Source organism: Cervus canadensis, chromosome 1 (genome assembly GCF_019320065.1).
Source record: "Cervus canadensis isolate Bull #8, Minnesota chromosome 1, ASM1932006v1, whole genome shotgun sequence".
NCBI classification, from domain to species: Eukaryota; Metazoa; Chordata; class Mammalia; order Artiodactyla; family Cervidae; genus Cervus; species Cervus canadensis.
Genome location: NC_057386.1, coordinates 72,791,779 through 72,809,510, shown reverse-complemented (window position 1 = coordinate 72,809,510; position 17,732 = coordinate 72,791,779). Strand labels below are relative to the sequence as shown.

General features: G+C 39.2%; 1 long non-coding RNA gene across 1 annotated transcript; it reads right to left on the bottom strand.

The window, feature by feature from the left end:
* Positions 1 to 222: 222 nt before the first annotated feature.
* On the bottom strand, positions 223 to 7,204 carry LOC122454142. Its single transcript, XR_006273333.1, has 3 exons — positions 7,121 to 7,204; positions 5,585 to 5,654; positions 223 to 745 (listed from the first exon to the last, which is right to left on the bottom strand). It is a non-coding gene; the product is annotated as an uncharacterized LOC122454142 (long non-coding RNA).
* Positions 7,205 to 17,732: the final 10,528 nt, after the last annotated feature.

The window sequence follows — 17,732 nt, the reverse complement described above, 5'->3', positions numbered from 1 at the left end:
TTAGACTTTCAGACAAGTTATCGTAAATGAGTCATTTATACATGTGTAGTATCCCACTTTTTTTAATAGGAAAAAACTTTTGTGTTGATTTATGCATCAAAGGATGAATGTGTGTGTCACTTTATATATTTGTATCTATTCCATGTCTTTATCTATGTATATGTACATATGTGTATGTGTGTATGTATGAAAGGCATTTCCAAGCACAGGATTTATTAGTGTGATTAAAACATCATTTAATGTGATTAAAACATCATTGCCTGTTCGGCAATGAAGGAAATAATAGCATTTTGCTCTCCTTTTAATTTATTCAAAATAATGAAAATAGACTCAGAAGTTTAGAATGAGAAGAAAACTTAGATTTTATCTAGATGTTACAAAACTGTTAATTTGAAAGCATAATCATTAAAATGCCAAAGAATAGAATGTCAGTCTTAAAGAACTGTGGACGAAGCCAACTAAAGTTTTGAATAAGAATTCTAAGTCATTTAATTATAAAAATTGTGTTAACATACAAAAGCAAGCATGAAAGAAAACATTTGTCATTGGACTCATTATGATGAAATTTTTATCCTGAAATTGTACAATTTGGGAAGGTATACAACATATTGGTTTTTTGACATGTTCATTTTTCACTTGACCAAAATGTCCATGTTAATTTTTCACATGGCTGAAGTCTTGTCTTCGACTTCTCCTGAAGCTTGAATTGTTGAATCGCCTGTCATCGGTTGCTGTTCTGGATCTTCTAGAGAAAAAACAAAACAGTGGTATAAAACACAGTTATATTTAAATACAACGGGAAATCAATTCATAAAATAAATTTCAGGATTCTATATTCTTACAGAGTTGTCCTTGAATACAACTGTTAGGAAATGAAAGGAATTTCTTTTCAGATTAGCTCTATTAGAGTTCTGTGTAGTGAAACAGAATTTCTTAGAAAATCTATTCTAAAAGACTTAGAACTTAAGGAACAAACATAACTGCTCTTTTCCTAACTTCTGCAGAGATGAGAAACTAATAGAGAACTTGTGAAGGGGTGGAATAGAGTGGGAAAGCAGTAAATGATACGTAAGTGGAATTACACATATGTGTTTGAATTTAAGACATGCTTTCTAGTTTGTAATCTTGTTCAGAAGTAACTGCTTTTTCTCAGACATAAGCACGGGCAAGGCTGTACAGAAACTTGCTGCTAAATTCCTCTCTGATTCTAGCATGTGAAAGAAGGGCCAGCCTCGCTCACCAAGTGTGATGTTCCACTTTCCTTAGCTGGTAGGTTGGATTTATGTTACTTCCAGAAACTGTGTGAAACAGATGGGCTGAACCTTTGCTGTTATGGAAGCAGAACATTTCCCACAGTCTCCTTCTATTGGGGAATAACAGGAATGGTGCACCCCCAAATTCTGCTGTAGTAAATGGACTGGTAAAAGTCACATGTGGCCATCACTGTGGACAGCTAACTCAGATTCACTTATTCTCATTTCCCACCAACCATTAATCCTGTGCAAGTTCACGGAGGTAAAAGCAATTCGTTCTTTATACCCCAGCATCTCTTGTTCTTGTTGAGATGGCATGATCACTCCCATCTCTTATTGCCTTTGACTTGTAAGTTGCTTTAGCGCAGTATTCTACAAAAATAGGGCTAACCCACTTTTTGGAATCTTGTGTGTTTTCCCAAATTTCCTATGAAGTGGGGTCTGATTTGATAACCCATTTTGTTAGAGCAGGCAGAGAGCTAGAAATGAGCAGACAAAGGGAGGCACAGGCCAAATGGCAGGAAACCCCACATGTTGTAAACAAAGCAGGTCCTTGGGCAGACAGAAAACAGGAAACCTTTGGACTGACAAGAACCCAGACATTTTGGGGTAACAAGTGTCCTGGAGGCAGACAAAGAAAGATAGGGAAAGGTGGAATCTCCAGTGTCCAAATGTAACCTTTTTCTCATTATGTTCTTGTTACAATAAAATTAGCTGTGCAGATAAGAAGTTTCCATCATGTACTGATGCTGTGACACTTCTGATCAAGACTGAATAAGGACAAAGATCCCTCCTTTTCTTAGAAAGGTGGAGCTGGGGTGAAAATCAGGAAATATCACTCCAAACCTCTCCCCTCCCAAATGAACATTCTGCCCACTCATTTTTACACCCCATATAACCAGTTTGTTAAAGGAATTCAGAGCAGCCACCCACCTGAATATACTCACGCTCCCCCTGAGAACATCCTATCACTTAAACTTTATTTTCTTGACTTATGTGTCTCATCTCCTATTTCTTTCTGCCAAGAACTTACTCTCTGGTAACAATTTCACTAACTTACTAGGATACATTTAATAACTTCATTTGCACAAATGTGGAGAGATGAATTGAACCTAAAATCTGATTCATCTCACTTTCCACTGCCTTTATGTGTATTTGAGACATAAATGAAGAACTGAGGCATTAATCTTGCTAATATGGAAATCCAAAATCACTGCAGATGGTGACTGCAGCCATGAAATTAAAAGACGCTTACTCCTTGGAAGAAAAGTTATGACCAACTTAGACAGCGTATTAAAAAGCAGAGACATTACTTTGCCAACAAAGTTCTGTCTAGTCAAGGCTATGGTTTTTCCAGTAGCCATGAATGGATGTGAGAATTGGACTGTAAAGAAAGCTGAGTGCCGAAGAATTGATGCTTTTGAACTGTGGTGTTGGAGAAGAATCTTGAGAGTCTCTTGGACTGCAAGGAGATCCAACCAGTCCATCCTAAAGGAGACCAGTCCTGAATATTCATTGGAAGGACTGATGTTGAAGCTGAAACTCCAGTATTTTGGCCACCTGATGTGAAGAACTGACTCATTTGAAAAGACCCTGATGCTGGGAAATATTGAGGGTGGGAGGAGAAGGGGATGACAGAGAATGAGATGGTTGGATGGCATCACCAACTCAAAGGACATGAGTTTGGGTAAACTCCGGGAGTTGGTGATGGACAGGGAGGCCTGGTGTGCTACAGTCCATGGGGTCGCGGAGTCGGACACGACTGAGTGACTGAACTGAACTGACTGAACTGAATGTGGAAATATACATAGTTCCTTGACTACACCATATTCTTCCTTCTTTTATGATTTTGTTCAAGCTGGACTTTTGTCTATAACTGACTCTTCTCTATCCGTCCTTAAGACTGACCTCAGGTGATTTCATCTGCAGAAGCCTTTGCTATTAAGGCCCGCCCCAGTCTTTTTAGATACTAATGCCTCTGCTACCTTAAAACCTGTTCCCTGCAATGACCACAGTCTGTTTACCCAAAGAGGTGCTCAGCTTCTACAGGACAGAGACTCCTATTGGTATATCTAATAAGTGTGTAGGTGACCAAACCACAGTAAGCATTTGGAAAATGTCCGTTGCACTTAAACTTACAAGGATATTTTAATGAACATTGATGGATTAAATTGTCCCAAATTTTGTGGGCTATTGCACAGAAAGTTTCGAGATTATACAGGAAAAAAAAGCAGACAAAACATTAAACACTAAAATTGTCACCAAAATAAATCAGTAGTTAAAAGCACATAGAAATTTAGGTAACCAAACATTAGGTCTTGGCTAGTAATTGCTCCATTTTAAAAACAGCTTCAAAACATTTTTTTTTGAAACAATGCAGAATGTAGGTAAAAGAAACAACACATATTTGTCCTAGATGCAAATCCTATAATGAAGTAACCCTAGTTAAAACAAGTGAATCTGGTTCAGGACTCAAAATGTTTGTTGTTCTAGGTATCTGCACATTGGGGTTTTATTAACTCTGCTAGCTGAGAATGACATGTACGCCATTCACCCTACTAAGCATGAACCTTCTAGGACTAAACAATTATATACTAATCATCTTCAAGCTTTAAGAACCTACAAGATAGTGATGAACCTAGTTTTGAATATAGGTTACGTGGCTGGGTTGGAGAGTTTAAAATTCTCTGTTTTTTTATGACCCCAAAGTCTAAAAACCTAGCAAGTCCTTTGACTTAACCCTAGGTCTAGGGTTAAATATTGGAATCTGGAAATTTACAGCCCCTAAGATCTGTCATGATTTTTGATAATTATGGGGAAAACTTCAATTTTGTAGAAAGCAGAATCATTTCCCTTTTGCTTGAGCATTTAAAGCCCAATCTGTAGCGACTTGTGTTTGGTGATTATCTCCCCAAACACATGTCATTTGGGTTCATATCTCAGGCAAAATTTAATATTAATAGAACTATATACTCAATTAGTGAGATTATGTAATAGTTCCTAACTAATAAAATTAGTTAGGTATTAAAACACATAGTAGAGGCAGCAACTACTGCTTAGCTCTTATGAACTTGCTCTCACATGCTGCTAATGGATACTCCAGTCGTGTTAGAGTTTACATTTTTTTCTTTTTCTGCAAGAAAGTACTAATATCTGGATGTTTGTAAATGTAAAAATTTCACACTTTTTAAGGTTGTCTCTTTTTGTTTATTTATTTATTTTTTTTATTAGTTGGAGGCTAATTACTTCACAACATTTCAGTGGGTTTTGTCATACATTGATATGAATCAGCCATAGATTTACACATATTCCCCATCCCGATCCCCCCTCCCACCTCCCTCTCCACCCGATTCCTCTGGGTCTTCCCAGTGCACCAGGCCGGAGCACTTGTCTCATGCATCCCACCTGGGCTGGTGATCTGTTTCACCATAGATAGTATACATGCTGTTCTTTTGAAACATCCCACCCTCACCTTCTCCCACAGAGTTCAAAAGTCTGTTCTGTATTTCTGTGTCTCTTTTTCTGTTTTGCGTATAGGGTTATCGTTACCATCTTTCTAAATTCCATATATATGTGTTAGTATGCTGTAATGTTCTTTATCTTTCTGGCTTACTTCACTCTGTATAAGGGGCTCCAGTTTCATCCATCTCATTAGGACTGGTTCAAATGAATTCTTTTTAACGAGGTTGTCTCTTTTTGGAAAACACTACTTAAGTCAATACTGTTCTGGGTCAATAAGATACACCTGCTGTTTTCACCATGTTTATGTATCCCTTTTCCACTTGAGAGTGGAAGTGATAAGGGAGCCAAGTGACTGGCCATTTGTGCAGAGATCATTGGCTGCAGAGCCTGCAATATTTATAACAACTACTAGGCATTGGGTGCTTACTCTGGCCAAGAACTGTTCTAGGCACTCTACTACTTGTGGTAGTTCTTTCAATCCTCATGAAACTCTGTGAGGTGAACACCATCATTATGCCCATGTTGAATTATCAGCCCACTCACTATTATTATCTCCATAACAATTGCTGGTTTAGGGTTACACAGCTGCTAAGTGGTGGAGTATGGATTCAAACCAAGGTCTGGCTCCAGATTTGGGGCTATTGAACTAGCCCCCTACAGGTTCTCCTATACTCAATTTTGTAGTGGAAAATAAAAAGTACAGGAAAGAACTTGGTTTTTGCTTTATGTGCAGTATTTTTTTTTTACTTTTTTAAAAAAGATACTTTGCACCTAAGACAGAATTTCATTATACTGAAGAGTATAAAAGTAAGTTATTAATTTATTTTCCTTACAAAATGGCAAAAGGCAATAAAAATATTAGCACCAACCTGTTCCTTCTGATTGTTTAGGAGTTTCAGAAGTTTCAAGTTCAAGAATACTTTGTTGTCTTTGACTTCTCTATGAATAAAAGGCAGAAGAATGTTAATGCCACAATTTTATAAACTTAGACACAGTAAGAAAAATACCTCAGATTAAAAGCACATTTTTTTGACTAAAGTTTGTTTTCTTTCAATTAAAATTCATGTTGTAGAATTCTTTTGTGGAAAAAGCCGTTATTTCATAGATACCTACAAACTTTGGCTTAAACTTGTATTTCTAAATGTTATTTGTTATTTCCATAGGTGAACTATTACCCCAAACATTGACTGTGTCATAGTTCCCTGCTGTAATGAAAAGCTGAATTGAAAATTTTTTTTTAAAGTGATAGTTCTTTTAGTTGTAATAACCATGACCCAATTCTACTATATTTGTATGGAAGATGTTCTCTGAATTTTGCCAACCAAGTATGTCATTGTCTTTCAGATTTAGATCATCAGCTAAGAAAGAAGACAACTAAATTTGTCATCTGTGCCCAAAGACAAGGGGATGACTTTGTCCCCAACATTTAAACGGCAAACAAGAGGAGTCATCTTCCACTCAAGTCCTTACAAAATCTCTCATATTAGAGCAGACACTCTCAATCACTTTATTTTCAATAAGAAAATATTATTTAGAGAAGATAAATTTACATGGAGTAATGCTAATCAACCATAGGTTTGAATGATTATCAAAGTCACCTAACAAAAATAGTTTAAAAAGAAAAGGGTAAAGGAACTCTATGTAGATTTACTATCAATCTTGTTGTTACAGCTCTGACATTGCCATTTTGTGAGCTCTCTAGGCAAGCATTTTATAAAGAATATATACATACATAGAATGGATGTGGTATGGAGATCACAAAGAAATAAAAATAGAGGGCGAATGAGAACTCAATTGCACCACTCTTTTGTGACTAGGTACTTAACGACCTATGATTATAATTCCAAATTACTAGCATTATAATCACACACACAAATGTTGTGTCTGAACTACATTAAACAGGAGGTTATAGCAAAGGTGCTTTGGAATGCTGTCATACAGACTCAAAACTATCTTTAATGATGAATAAAATCACTCATGCCTGAAAATTCATAGATGGGATTTGAAAAATCTGTCCCAGGAAATAGAATAAAAAAGCAAATGTTTTCAGCATGAGTAAATATACGATGTTATTTTAAATATTTTTCATATGCAAATTAAACTAGATACTATAGTTAGACATTTGACTATTTCATCCACATCCATCAATATATAAAAGTAAGTTAGAAGCCTTGGAGGATGTTTCATTGGAAAAACGGGTAGATTTGTGTTTGGGGATTCTTTATAGACAAATGCAAAAAAAAATTCTGCTAGAGTAACTCAGTGACTTCTCTGCGTCCAGTTGAAAAAGATGGAGTTTCACGCAGTTTTGTTTCTCTTTGGAGTTTAGTTGAACCTAGAGAGTTAAACCCTCCTGGAGCTATTTACACCAACGCTTACAGCAAAGTTAAAAACTGAGTTCTCACCCTTTTCAGTCGCTTAATAAGGATCGCAATTCCGATGATAATTCCAATGACACCAGCAATCACCGCAAAAATAATGACTATCATTACTATAGGAGAAAAATAGAGCAGCAAATTACAAAAGTGTGAAGTAAATGATCACACAGCATTTGTAAAATAAAGCAGGGTAATATATAAAATAGTGCAGGGTAATACAACTTTGTTGTTTTTATAGGGGAAAGTGATAGTCCTCAAATACAGCGTTGGGAAGATAGCTCCAAACTGGTAGCACAGGGTCTAAAATGAATCTGGACTAAGACATGAATGGTCTGTATTTATTCTGGATGTACTCATGGTTGGTTAGAAAGCTCAAGATATATAACTTAAAATAAAAATGATGATCAGATTATATACTGCTGTTTCTAAAATGTTTAAGGTAATTGGAAATGCCTATTTTGATTTTGAAAAGAGCATATTTTATTTGTTTTTACAATTTGTGAGACTGAAATCTTGTTTAAAAACTCTTGTTTTTAAAATTAGCTAGTGGTTACCAGTGGGGAGAGGGAAGAGGGAAAGGCAATATGGGGATAGGAGAATACGAGGTACAAGCTGTCACGTATAAAATAAATTGCAAGGATATATTATTGTACAGGCTTCCCTGCTGGCTCAGACAGTAAAGAATCCGCCTATAGTGCAGGAGACCTGGGTTTGACTTTGGAGTTGGGAAGATTCCCTGTAGAAGGGAATGGCAAGCCACTGCAGTATTCTCGCCTGGAGAATCCCATGGACAGAGTAACCTGGCGGGCTACAGTCCATGGGGTCATAAAGAGTCGGACACGACTGAGCAACTAAGTATAGCACATATATTGTACAGCACGCAAGGAATGTAGCCATATTTTATAACAACTATGAATGGAGTATAACTTTTAAAAGTATGAAGCATTATAGTCTACACCTAGAACAAATAATAATGTACAGTAACTATACTTCAATTAAATTTTTAAAGCAAAATCAGAAAGAAAATAAACTTAAAAAATAAAATTGATGCTTCTAGTTCCAAGGCATTTAAAACTTGCAAAACAAAATTTTAAATGGAATGATCATCATTCTTTGTCAAATATTAACATACCTGACAATGAGATGCCTCCTTTTGGTTCTGGGTATGGTTCTAAAAAGACAATATTTCAAAATAAGGTCAGAAAACATACAGCATGTTTAAAAAATACCCCTTTGGGATTAGACTGTCTAGTGGGTTTTTGTTATTACTTAACTGTGTTTAAAGAACTACATTGTTCAACTTTCAACAGTGAGCAAGTAAAATATATGAGGTAATGTGTCAGTCTTAACATTAATAATCCCAATATCTACTTTCAGCCACCCAACAAGTTTCCATTCATCAGGAATTAATAAAATACCTCATGCACTAAAGGGAAGGATATGACAAACTGTTGGAAGAACCATCTACGGACTTCCACAAGAAGCGGTACATTTTTAAAAAACGTAAAAATGGTGATCAGAAAGAGACATATTGAGCTGTAATCCCACATGAACATCAGTCCTGTCCTCAAAAAGAGCTGGACATGACTGAATGTAAGTTCAGTCATGTTGCTATCCATTTTCCACCATCAGAATCCAAACCCTTACTTTGTCCCAGCTGTGTTTTTGCCAGCAGTCTCACTGGATTCCTTTCTGCAAACGTTCCTAATATAGTTGCCTTAAATGGTATGGACCTAATAGAAGCAGAAGATATTAAGAAGAGGTGGCAAGAATACACAGAGGAACTATACAAAAAAGATGTTCATGACCCAGATAATCACGATGGTGTGATCATTCACCTACAGCCAGACATCCTGGAATGGGAAGTCAAGTGGGCCTTAGGAAGCATCACTACAAACAAAGCTAGTGGAGGTGATGGAATTCCAGTTGAGCTATTTCAAATCCTAAAAGATGATGCTGTGAAAGTGCTACACTCAGTATGCCAGCAAATTTGGAGAACTCAGCAGTGGCCACAGGACTGGAAAAGGTCAGTTTTCATTCCAGTCCCAAAGAAAGGCAATGCTGAAGAATGCTCAAAAAACTGCACAATCAGAGGAGAGTGAAAAAGTTGGCTTAAAGCTCAACATTCAGAAAATTAACATCATGGCATCCGGTGCCATCACTTCATGGCAAATAGATGGGGAAACAGTGGAAAGAGTGGCTGACTTTATTTTGGGGGGCTCCAAAATCACTGCACATGGTGATTGCAGCCATGAAATTAAAAGACGCTTGCTCCTTGGAAGAAAAGTTATGACCAACCTAGACAGCATATTATAAAGCAGAGACATTACTTTGCCAACAAAGTTCCGTCTAGTCAAGGCTATGGTTTTTCCAGTGGTCATGTATGGATGTGAGAGTTGGACTGTGAAGAAGGCTGAGTGCTGAAGAATTGATGCTTTTGAACTGTGGTGTTGGAGAAGACTCTTGAGAGTCCCTTGGACTGCAAGGAGATCCAACCAGTCCATCCTAAGGGAAATTGGTCCTGGGTGTTCATTGCAAGGACTGATGTTGAAGCTGAAACTCCAGTATTTTGGCCACCTGATGGGAAGAGCTGACTCATTTGAAAAGACCCTGATGCTGGGAAAGATTGATGGCAGGAGGAGAAGGCGACAACAGAGGATGAGATGGTTAGATGGCATCACTGACTCAAAGGACATGAGTTTGGGTAGACTCCAGGAGTTGGTGATGGACAAGGAGGCCTGGCATGCTGTGGCTCATGGAGTCGCAAAGAGTTGGACACGACTGAGCGACTGAACTGAACTGAGCTGAACTGAACACACACTAGTAAAGTAATGCTCAACATTCTCCAAGCCAGGCCTCAACAATACGTGAACCGAGAACTTCCAGATGTTCAGGCTGATTTTAGAAAAGACAGAGGAACCAGAAATCAAATTGCCAAGATCTGTTGGATCACAGAAAAAGCAAGAGAGTTCCAGAAAAACATCTATTTCTGGTTTATTGACTATGCCAAAGCCTTTGACTGTGTGGATCACAACAAACTGTGGAAAATTCTTCAGGAGATGGGAATACCAGACCACCTGACCTGCCTCTTGAGAAATCTGTATGCAGGTCAGGAAGCAACAGTTAAAACTGGACATGGAACAACAGACTGGTTCCAAACAGGATAAGGAGTACGTCAAGGCTGTATTCTGTCACCCTGCTTATTTTACTTATATGCAGATTACACCACAAGAAACTCTGGACTGGATGGAGCATAAGCTGGAATCAAGATTGCGGGAGAAATATCAATAACCTCAGATATGGAGATGACACCACCCTTATGGCATAAAGTGAAGAAGAACTAAAGACCTCTTGATGAAAGTGAAAGAGGAGAGTGAAAAAGTTGGCTTAAAACTCAACATTCAGAAAACTAAGATCATGGCATCTGGTCCCATCACTTCATGGCAAATAGATGGGGAAATAGTGGAAACAATGGCAGACTTTATTTTCTGGGGCTCCAAAAAAACTACAGATGGTGATTGCAGCCATGAAATTAAAAGACATTTATTACTTGGAAGAAAAGTTATGACCAACCTAGACAGCATATTAAAAAGCAGAGACATTACTTTGTCAACAAAGGGTCCATCTAGTCAAGGCTATGGTTTTTCTAGTAGTCATGTATGGATGTGAGAGTTGGACTATAAAGAAAGCTGTGCCGAAGAATTGATGCTTTTGAACTGTGGTGTTGGAGAAGACTCTTGAGAGTCCCCTGGACAGCAAGGAGATCCAACCAGTCCATCCTAAAGGAGATCAGTCCTGGGTGTTCATTGGAAGGACTGATGCTGAAGCTGAAACTCCAGTATTTTGGCCACCTGATATGAACAGCTGACTCATTTGAAAAGACCCTGATGCTGGGAAATATTGAAGGCAGGAGGAGAAGGGGACGACAGAGGATGAGATGGTTGGATGACATCACCAACTCAAAGGAAGTGAGTTTGGGTAAACTCCGGAAGTTGGTAATAGACAGGGAGGCCTGGCGTTCTGTAGTCCATGGGGTCACAAAGAGTCAGACATGACTGAGTGACTGAACTGAACTGAACTGAATGCTCTGCTAGAGTTAATCCCCCCTTACCAGTCCACAATAATATTTCTTTTTCTGCTGTCTCCCAATGCCATTTTATGTCAATTCTTGAATTTACTACAAGTAATTATTGCACTACATTACCTGACCTTGTCAAAGACTTGATTATATTTGGTCATTCTTTAGCCATCCATTATTTATTGGATTCATGGCATGTGTGCTATGTGTGTCTCCAGTTGACCCCTGAATGTTTTTTGGTTTGACACTATCATGTTGGCTTTACACTGAAATTACTTTGAAAAGTAGATTATTTAACTGGATCCAGAAGTCCAGTAATTGGTTCTAAGCACTTAGCCTAATTTTCCTCTCTTGGTCTCCGGCCTTCTGAAAAAACATTGCTTCCCTTTTTCTCAGTGTTTCCACTAGTTAATGATCCAGGAGCTATGCTAAGTCTTCTTTGAGACTTTACTTTAAATCCAGAGGACCCTGCCTAAATCCCACCTACAAAAGGCCGCCTTCTTTCAACCTGCTCTTTCAAAGTAATCTTCTACTCCATATAAAAATAATCAGAGAGAGAGTGAATGCCACCTGATCATCCTTATCTCAGGACCCAGATGGCTTATACTTTACTGGGCACGTATGATGTATTGGGCTCTCAGTCAAGCAATTTTACACACATTCTCTTATTTAATCCTTAGAGAAACACTGTGAGGTAGGTATAATGAGCCCCATTTTAAAATTAAGAGATGGAGACCCTTTGGAGAACTCGGGGTTCAATCTACTCAGGGTCAGCACCTGGGACAGGGCCAAGGTCAGGGCTGAGTCCAGCCAGGTTTGACCATAAGCCCCCTCTCACCACTGCACTACTGGATCCCTTTTATCTGGCCTACCGTTTCATGGTCACATTCATCATTTATGTGTTTTGCTAGAATGCTTTAATTTCTTTAATCTACAGTATTATTCCTGTGCAACATTCCAGAAGTGAGAATTCCTCTAGAGGAGAGAGGCTTTGTCTATTTTGCTTCCATTTCTCAGTCTTTGTCAGTTTCCCTGCAGTAGTCAGTCCCATTAAGTAAAGCTGCAACATCACAGTGACTCCAGAGAAAAACTGTTTTAAAACATGAACAAACCTGGTGTTGTTTCAACAATTATATGCTCAGGGGCGGGTGACTCTGTAATAGAAATGGCACTGGTCGTAGAAGCTGTACAAAAGAGAAGTTGAGAAAGGGATTAAGGTTGAGGTAATGAGTGGACCGCAGAGCACATCACAAAAGACAACTTCACCCACATCGCTCCCAGTGGCAGTGCCAGAATTCTTATGTGGCAGGGCCTTACAGGTGAAGAAGGCGAGCCTTGATTTCCCCATCTGTAAATGATAATACCTACTTCAAAATGTCATTGAGAGGACTAAGTTAGTTTAATATATAATTTGTGTGCCTTCAGGTACACACGTCAGTATAGTGTGTACTTAGTCGCTCGGTTGTGTCCGACTCTTTGTGACTCATGGACTGTAGCCCATGAGGCTCTTCTGTCCATGGGATTTTCCAGGCAAGAATACTGGAGTGAGTTGCCATTTCCTTCTCCAGGGAATCTTCTCAACCCAGGGTCTGAATTTGCATCTCCTGCATTGCAGGCGGATTCTTGACCACTGAGTCACCTGCAAACCCCACCTGATTCATTACATGTATGTAAACAATTGTCACACAAATTAGGTATATGGTGTGACAAATGACTAGTATCTCTAAGTTATCCTTCATCATTCAGATGCAAAGCTGTAAAATATAATGTAAGAACAAGAGGTTTTCTCAATTGAAATATAGTTGATTTCGTATAATTCAAAAATAACTAAAAAGTCTCTTGATGAAAATGAAAGAGGAGAGTGAAAAAATTGGCTTAAAGCTTAACATTAAGAAAACTAAGATCATGGCATCTGGTCCCATCACCTCATGGGAAATAGATGGGGAGACAGTGGAAACAGTGTCAGACTTTATTTTTTGGGGCTCCAAAATCACTGCAGATGGTGACTGCAGCCATGAAATTAAAAGACACTTACTCCTTGGAAGAAAAGTTATGACCAATCTAGATAGCATATTAAAAAGCAGAGACATTACTTTGCCAACAAAGGTCTGTCTGGTCAAGGCTATGGTTTTTTCCAGTGGTCATGTATGGATGTGAGAGTTGGACTGTGAAGAAAGCTGAGCACCGAAGATTGATGCTTTTGAACTATGGTGTTGAAGACTCTTGAGAGTCCCTTGGACTGCAAGGAGACCCAACCAGTCCATTCTGAAGGAGATAGGTCCTGGGTGTTCATAGGAAGGACTGATGGTGAAGCTGAAACTCCAATACTATGGCCACCTCATGTGAAGAGTCGACTCATTGGAAAAGGCCCTGATGCTGGGAGGGATTAGGGCAGGAGGAGAAGGGGAGACAGAGGATGAGATGGCTGGATGGCATCACCGACTCGATGGGCATGAGTCTGAGTAGACTCCGGGAGTTTGTGATGGACAGGGAGGGCTGGTGTGCTGCGATTCATGGGGTTGCAAAGAGTCGGACATGACTGAGCGACTGAACTGAACTGAAAAATAATTCAGTTATACATACACACACACATATATGTATATTTTTAGGTTCTTTTCCATTAAAGTTGTTACTAAATATTGAATATAGTTTCCTGTGCTATACAATAGGTCCTTGTTGTTTATGTATTTTACATATAGTAGTGCATCTGTTAAGAGCAAGTGTTTTTAAACAATAACTAGATCATAGGAATGTTGAGGTTCAGCAACTATTGAGATTAAAATTATGGAAAGAAAGATTTTCACTAGGAATCAATGAAAGTATGTAAAAACAAAAAAGAATAGCTAATGAACAAAAATGATCTGTCTCTCTTAGTTAATGTTACATCTTCCTTTACACCTTTCAGTTCAGTGCAGTTCATTCACATTTAGGGCACACATTTATAACCCCTGTGGATACCCATGAGCTTTTCTGAAACAAGCTTCCCTGGGCTCCTAGATTCCAGACCTGGCGCATTTTTAATCTCTTTCACACTAGAACAGGGCTCTGTACATAGCAAGCATTCAGCGAAATACTAGCAGTTGTAAATGTTTGGCAAATTTCCTTTCTTTTTTAAAAAAGATCTTCTCATTTTCTTGAAATATAATTGACATACAGCAATGAATTGTTTGACTAGGTTCTTACAGACAGAAAGGTAGGTGAGTGTCTGGATTGCACCTTAAATGAATGTAATGATGAATGAAACTAGCCGCGTGCCAAGGGGCATGCACAGAATGAGTGTAAGAATAGTGGAAACCTGCCTCCACAGCAGACTGACACAATATTTTTGATGTTTCAATAAAAAGCACACAATTTTACAACTAGAAGAAAAAAAAAATCCCAAAGTGAAAAACAAAAAAAGAAAACCACACCAAATTTAAAGTTTTTAAGTAGTACATGCATGCCAAGTCACTTCAGTTGTGTCTGACTCTTTGCGACCCTACGGACTGCGGCCCACCAGGCTCCTCTGTCCATGGGATTCTTCAGGCAAGAATACTGGAATGGCTTGCCATTTACTCCTCCAGGGGATCTTCCTGACTCAGGAATCGAACCTGTATCTCTTGTCTCTTGCATTGGCAGGTGAGTTCTTTGCCACTAGTGCCACCTGGGTAGCTAAAAGTTTAACTGAAGCCATCTAGAGTTATGACTGAGTGTAAAGATTGTGCTACTCCAGGCCTTCTGACTGGCTGAGTCAGGAGTTTCAGTGGTTAGTTAGGGAGGTGTGCTCAGTCTATGGGACGGTGCCCCTTCCTCTTTATGAACACCCACAAGACCCTGTGTGCCCCAGCCCCTGCCTGCCTCCCCATCAATGCCTATAACTTCACCCTCCCCTTGGGGTCTAGGCATCTGGACAGCTCTTGGTTCCTCAAATGCAGCATACTCTTCTCCATGCCCACACCTTTGTACCTAGTCTTCTCTTTGCCTGAAATATCCTCCCATGGTCCCCTTCTTGACTAGCTATCCACTTCTCAGATGCCAGTTCAAGGCTACTTTTATTGGGAGGTCTTCTCTGACCTCCCCTACTTCGGTTTAGGCTAAAAACTCCACAAGATCCCAGGGTTTAGCATAGTGTGTTAGAGCTAAATGAAATCTTATGATTGACTGTTTAGAATCCAGATGTGTTTCATAGGCCTTGATGGTGTGGATGAAAAAAAGTTGCTTGCCGTATCAGTGAACAAAGGATGTTGCAGACACCAGGCTTTCAGCCATTGCTGTAGACCCTGAGGGGATTCAGCATGCAGAAAAGCAGGCTACCGGCTCTAGATGGTTAAAGTGTATATCAAACAAATGACTGTAGTAAGTCCAGACTCTTGCATCTTCCCATACATGGAAAAGCACTAAATTTATTAACTTGAGATGTCTGGCTTTCTTTAATTAAAAGTAATCTTTTGACATTCTGACTACTTTACTTCTATTTTAAAATTTATATAAATCCTCCCTTACTTCTTCGATGCAGTCCCTCAGAGGTATCTGAGAGGCTTTTTCCGGGCTTAAGCCCTCAGAAATTCCGCCAAATAAAACATAATTCTCAACTTTAGGGTTGTGCATTCTTTTTCAGCCAACAATGGTTCCTGGGCCCCTTGGACATTTACTCACTTGTTTGTTCCTTTACATGAAGGTTTAGGCATGTCTCTTTTGTACTAGGGATACAAGGAAATAATAAATAATTCATGGTTTTTCCATCAAGGAAATCCCAGCTTAGGAAAGAGAGACAAAATTTTAATTTAAGTGTAATCAAGTATTTTAGGGGGATGGTAAAGTGGTGGGACAGGAAACAGTGGTCAGTTCTATTTGAAAAAGGAGGAAATGGAAAGACCTCATGGAGGGATTCTCTGAACTCACCTTGAAAGTGGTCTAGGGTTTCACCCGGCTGACTCTGTGGACATTTAGGTACAGAGTCAGCGGTGTCAGTGATGCCCCGGCACTCAAGACATCCTGGTGGGTTGGGGGAATCACAAAAATCTACGTGGCTGCACCATAGGGTGTGAGAAGCAGAGAAGACAGTGATGTGCCAGGTGTTGTGGCCCACGGCATGAGATTTCCACTGACTAAGGCAGCTGGAAAGATGATGAAGTGTTTGAACCAGACTTTCATTTGGGGAAGATCATTGTCTATGGCACGAAGGAGGATGTAGGGAAAACAAAAAACAAGCCAAAAAAACATGCCCTGAGCTCTTCATAAGAGGATCCCATCTTGTGTTCAGTAGTGGTCAAGATAAGCAGTCGTTTTGCAAATAGGCCGCTCCTCCTTACAGAGGGTCCTTATCACTTGTCAGCACAGCCTTTGGTAGTGAAGGCCTGTAGACTAAGACCATAAAGGGACAGAAAATGACAGCAAGTTGTAAAAAGAATATGCCAAAGAGCCGATGGTAAGATCTCACACCTCTAAAAACTGGCACTTTCAAGCCTCTAATTTTAAGCAAAGTCAGAGAAGAGGATCATGGTGTTTGCCAGGGATAATAAGTTTGTGTAACTTTTTTGCTATCCAAATAAGAAAATGCTTAGGGAGAAAGAGCTCATTAAAATTAATTTGAACTTTAGCAAAACAATTTTAACACTCTAGCTTGAACCTCTTAGGGGCTGGATTCCAGGAAGCATTTCTTTCCTGCTTTCCCGCCCCCCCCCCCCCGCCCCCCGCCTTTTGCTCTAGGCTCTTCCCTTTCTGTTACTTGCTGTTGTTCAGTCTCTCTGTTGCATCTCGTGTGTCTCTCTGTGCTCAGACTCTGTGCGACCCCATGGACTGCTGCACTCCAGGCTTCCCTGTCCTTCACTGTCTCCTGGAGTTTGCTCAGACTCATATTCATTGAGTCAGTGATGCCATGCAAACATCTCATCCTCTGTTGCCCCCTTCTTCTGCCTTCTATCTTTCCCAGCATCAGGGTCGTCTCCTGTTTGACTTGTTCGTTGACTAAAAATCAATCTACATTTTGTCCTAATTAATTCAGAATATACTTTTACATTTTACCTTCAAGTCCCTTGGAACAGTTAATCTAACTTTCTTACTTTATAGATAATAAATTTGAAAATTAAACGATTAGCTCAGTTTAACAAAGTAGGTAAGGAACAAAATTGAGACCGAATTCTGCTGTTTTCCAATAATATTCCAACTTCCCAGACCTCCACCTGGTTGAGGTCTTGTCAGCGAGATTTCTTAGATGTTTTAGCATATTAGCTGGTGAACATCGGGGTGCACTGTACACACAAAAATGACAACTAAATTCCTCAAGATTCCCAGATACCCTAAGGGCTAGAATTGATATCATAATCACATAGTCTTCATTTTGGTGATTTTTTCACACCAATCTATTGCATTACTTCCATTATATCTCTTAGACTTCCATATCCTCTTATTATAGCCTCTAAGGAAGACTGTTTTCTGCTCTAGCAATATTGACCTAAGGGTCTTTTCCTTAATCCTTTTACTTCTTTTTCAGGAACACATCCAGATTATACCTGAAAAATTCCACCTCTGTCACCAAGAGAAGCACTTTTACCTTGAGGCATAATGGAAGATGTGTCCAGT